Here is a 4,909-nt window from a genome sequence, read left to right on the forward strand (position 1 = left end):
CCTCCCTGCCTCACCTCCACGAAGGTGACACTGCTGTAACGTGGTATGTTATGGCCAAATTATTTAAGCAGCCAGTCGTTTCTTGTGCTGGGCCCAGGCCTGGGCATTGAGACCAAAGCTGTTCAGGTGTCCATCCTGCCTAGCAGAACAGTGACAATCTGCTTGATTCCCTTCTGTTCACAGCCAAGAAAAGATGATGCAGTATTACTGCTAGATTGCAACACTACCAAAATCGTTCCTGGTTTGTACTGAAGTACAACTCTAAGTCATAAGACGTAACACGCACAAAAAGCTGAGGAGAGGTTTATATATAGCCAAGGACCACTAACTCCAACTTGTAACTAACTGATAAATCAACTGAAATATATTTATCAGGTATGCATTAACACACACAAAGTAAAGGTAGCAAGATGATAGTTTAGGCTTAAAGGTGAAGTCAGTGGAGCCTTCCCTGGAGAAAGGCTCTTTCCTCTAACCAGCTTGTCCCATTTGTCAGCCTACCAGGATTTAAAGATTGGGCAGCAAATTCAAAAACAGATAAGCCAGCATTGTAGCCAATTACTATTATTTAATGCAATGAATACTGCAAGCAATTTAATCTAACACAGTCTGATTAGACCTGTCGCTATCTCAACCCTTCAGTGCCCCACAGTGGGTGCCAAAAAATAGACTGTCATGGTTTAACCCCAGCCAGCAACCAAACACCACCCAGCCACTTGCTCACCCCCACACACCCCGCCCCCCCATCTAGAGGGGTGGGGAGGAGAATCAGAAAGGAATGTAAAAATCGAGGGTTGAGATAAGAAAAAAAGTTAAACAGAATAAAGAGATAAGAACAACAGTAATAACAACAAAACAACAATTAGGATGGAAAGGTGGGGAGAAAAGGGTAAAATCCAAAGGAAGGGAAAAGGAAAGAAAAAACCACCAAGTGATGCACAGTGCAACTGCTCACCACCTGCAAACAGATGCCCAGCCAGTCCCCAAGTAACAATCCCCCCCCCCAGGTAACCCTACAAGTTTCTATGCCAAACATGATGTCCCATGGTATGGAATACCTCTTTGGCTGGTTCAGGTCACCTGTCTTGGCTATGTCCCCTCCTAGTGTCCTGTGCCCCCCCAGCCCCCTGGTTAGCAAGGCCCAAGAAACCGACAAGTCCTTGACTTACAACTAAAAACATCAGTGCGGTTATCAGCATTGTTCTTGCATCATAGCCAAACCACAGCACTCCACTAGCTCCTAAGAAAATTAACTCCATCCCAGCTGAAACCAGGACAGTCAGCCTCCTAGGATTTGAAGATGCAAACAAATTCAAGTTTTGCCAGAAGAGCCGATCGATTTCTAGTAGGAAAAGCCTATTGACTCAGTAGCTCTACTCCTGAAATGCAGCCATGAGTCCTTGATGCAATTTCAGAAAGACTAGGCAAAGATTTGCCTCGCAAAAGTACCGAGTATAACAGGAGCTTGTCTCACCTGCCAGTGTAATAGATTGGCATCCTATACACTCTTCAAGAGTTTATTGTGTTTAAAACACTCTGAATTCAGCCATCCCTTGTTCCCATGAACCTCATAGTCTTTCCATCACTGTATGCCTGCTATGAGAGCATCCATCCAAGAAAGGCAGAGTAGCATCTTACTGTGTCTCTCTGCTTCTGGAGTCCCACAATTGGTAGCTTTATCCAAACGTTGTTTAAACAGATTGTGCTCTACATCCAGCTGCTGCTCTCCCACTACGTCCATGGGATCGACGCTCAAATCTGAAAGCAGCAACCAAGGAAAGCAGTCAGTGAACACACATTTGTTATGGCCTGTGGCAAGCGCTAAGGAAGTGAAAAGACAGAATCTTCCAGCCAGCAGGATAACAACGTGCCAAACTGGGACAGCGTGTATGGCTGGGGCCAAGTGACCTACAGGGAATAAAACACATGTCGACAGCATGCTAAATGGCCCTCCCAGGTAGGGGTTTGGTTTGGTGTCCAAGGACTGTTTCCAACTTCCAAGAAAGCGTTACCCTGAAAGGTAGTCGCACTTAAGGCAAAAAGCCAAAGCCAAACCCCTCAAAGCCCAGCACCATTTCCAGGAACACAGGAGTTAAGCCTAAAACTGGTTGAAAGCTGCTTCCCACCTCTTCCCCTGCCACCTCTCCCCCTTCAACATCAGCACATTTCCTTGTGATCCCTTTTCACAAAGAAGACAGGTCTGTGGTCTTGCTCAGCACCGAAGCACCACCAATGCACTTGCTGGCTACGTGCTCTCTTAGAAGGCTGACAGCTTCTCCGCACACCACAGCTGAAGCTTCCAGTCTCTGTGGCCTTCCCACACCCTGTTAAATGTGAGGAAGACAAAGACTGAGAACATCTCTGGGGATCAGAAGGAAGTCGAGATGCACTACATTTAGAGCCCAATGTGTTACCCAAAGGAATTACTACAACAGAACAAGAGGCAGGAACGATCGGTAAACAGGTGGATAACATGCACAGCAGTAACACCCAGTCAGACTTGCAGTCACTTCATCCCGCAATTTTGTTTTGAGTTTATTTAAAAGGTAATCGGATTATTAACGCTCACTCTGCTTTTAAAACTTCTGAAGAAAGGCTAACATGTGGCATTGGCATTACAGTCAGAACTCGGGTACCAAAATCATGGCAAAGCTGTGTCTTGCCAAGTGACTTCCAAAGCAGGCTCTGAAGCCTTTCAACAAGACAGTCAAATCTGGAGTCCCAAGGGAACTCTGTGCCAGCTCTGTGAGTACAACTGAGCTCTCTGACGAAGTACAACACCACACAGAAACGTAAGTAGGTTTTAACCTCAGGCTCATTTACAATCTAGAAAAATAATACTACCTGACTGGATGCACTAGTTTAAGTGCCCAGCAGGCCTGGCCACATAACTACGAGGGACCACCAATTCCTCCCCAGCTGTTGCCCAAGCAGCAGCGCAGCACTCTGGGGCGGTGGGCACACGGAGCCTCGTGGGCCCTCGGCGAGTACAAAAGTTATCCCTCCGCAGTCAGCAGTCTGGCTCACAAGCACAAGGCATACGTGATTGATCTTCACTTTAGCTCCCCTTGATGAGTCAACGTACAATTCCAGACGAACCTAGGTACAAAGGGAAAACAGAGCGCCCCGTTTCACTCTGAAGCAAACCAGGCGGCCTCTTCCCCTCGGCTGCCCTGGCTCAGGAGCTGACTGCCAAGACACAGGATCAGCGCGACACCTGAGCTGCTGCCTCCCAGCCCTCCCCGGCAGCTAAGCGCTGGCCGTCTGCAATACTTCAGCAATCGGGGGGGCGGATTCCGCCGCCGGCTTTCCTTTCTTTCCCTCGCCCGCTCGCAGGCGCGGGAAGGGGCTTCCGAGCCACCCCCCTGCGTCCGCGTTACAGCAGGCCCCAAGGCAGCCTCTGCGGCCGGCGGCCCCAGCCAGCGGCTGGCGGACACACGAAGCCCCGCGCAGAGCTGCGGCGGCTGCCCGGGCAGCCCGGAGGCGGCGGGGGGCCGACACCCCCCCGGGCCCCGCCGCCAGAAGGGAGCAACGGGGGCCGCCCCGGCGCCGCTCCTCACCTCCTCGCCGAGGTAGCTGCGCAGCTCCGAGAAAAAAAAAAAAAAAAAGCACCGTGAGGAGCCCGCTGGCCACCGTCACTGCCGGGGAGACGAGAACAGCCGGCAGCCCCGCCGGTCCCGGCCGCCCGCCTCAGCCCGCCCGCTGCCGCCACCAGGCGCTCCCTGCCGCGGCCGGCCGCTGCCCCACGGCGAGGCCCGGGCTCGCCTTCAGCCGCCCGCCCTCAGCCGCCCGCTCACCCAGCGCCGCAGCACGCCTTGGCCCGAGCGTCTCCCGGGGAAATAAATAAACCCAAACCCCGCCGCCGGCCCCGCCCACGCCCGCCGGCCCCGCCCACGCCCGCCGGCCCCGCCCACGCCCGCCGGCCCCGCCCACGCCCGCCGGCCCCGCCCACGCCCGCCGGCCCCGCCCACGCCGGTCAGCGCGGCCCGAAGCCGGCCGAGGGGGCGGCCGAGGAGGGGCTGGGGCTGCCGTTCCGCGCCGGGGCGGGCAGGGGCTCGGTGCCGCCGCGGGCTCCCCTGAGCCTGCCAGCCCCCGGGCCTCTGCAGGGGCCGCCCGCGGGGTGCGGGCTGGGCCGAGAGCGGCTGCCTGGGGGGGCTCGGTACCGAGGCGAAGCTGCTGGCCGAGAGCAGCTGCCGCTCGGTGTCACAGCCTCCCCGTCCCTCCACTGACTCCGCCCTGCAAAGGGCTGCACTCGCTTACAGTCGCCCTGCTAAGAACAACCGAGCTGCCCTTCCGACCGGCTGTCACAGCAACGGAGCGGAAAGCAAATCTTCGCGGGAGGGTACCCGCTGCCGGGGTGCAGGGGGGGGGAGGGAGGGAGGCAGGCGGAGGAAAGACCCCGCTCCCTTGCCCCACCTTCCAGCCCTGCCGCGTACTCTGCACCCCTTCGTTCCGGTAACACCTCACTTCCCTGTCACAGGGAACGGCTATGAACTCAAGAGGTTAAACCGTGCAACAGCTCACAATGGCTTACTTGTGCAAGTAAAAACCGTGTATGAGCTTTTCCCACGCCACCTATTTACACCACTCGTTTCTTCCTATTCAAATAGCGCAGTCCTGCAAAGTCTCTTCTATTTAAAAAAAATAATTTAAAATTGCTGTTACTAACAGATGCTTCCAAATGCAGAGAGAGCAAATGCACCCCTATTTCCCATAGCCAAACAGAGTGCATCGTACGCAAAGGATTAAAATGTTTGAGCCACATGGATGCTTTTGCATACGGAGGCAATAAATATTAATGCCTGGGCTGCGAGTGGGAGAAGGGCAGAGCAATGTGAGCCCTGCAGCAGTTCCCGTGGTCCGCTGGTGTAAACTGGGCTGAGATCCCGCCCAGTGCTCGCCTTGCCAG

General features: G+C 54.4%; 1 long non-coding RNA gene across 1 annotated transcript; it reads right to left on the reverse strand.

Annotated features, from left to right (window-relative positions):
- Window positions 1-845: 845 nt before the first annotated feature.
- LOC106631328 (uncharacterized) lies at window positions 846-3,702 on the reverse strand. The gene is made up of 3 exons (XR_008732595.1): window positions 3,561-3,702; window positions 2,127-3,099; window positions 846-1,758 (listed from the first exon to the last, which is right to left on the reverse strand). It is a non-coding gene; the product is annotated as an uncharacterized LOC106631328 (long non-coding RNA).
- Between the last annotated feature and the right edge of the window lie 1,207 nt (window positions 3,703-4,909).

This window comes from Falco cherrug, chromosome 5, assembly GCF_023634085.1.
Source record: "Falco cherrug isolate bFalChe1 chromosome 5, bFalChe1.pri, whole genome shotgun sequence".
Classification (NCBI taxonomy): Eukaryota; Metazoa; Chordata; class Aves; order Falconiformes; family Falconidae; genus Falco; species Falco cherrug.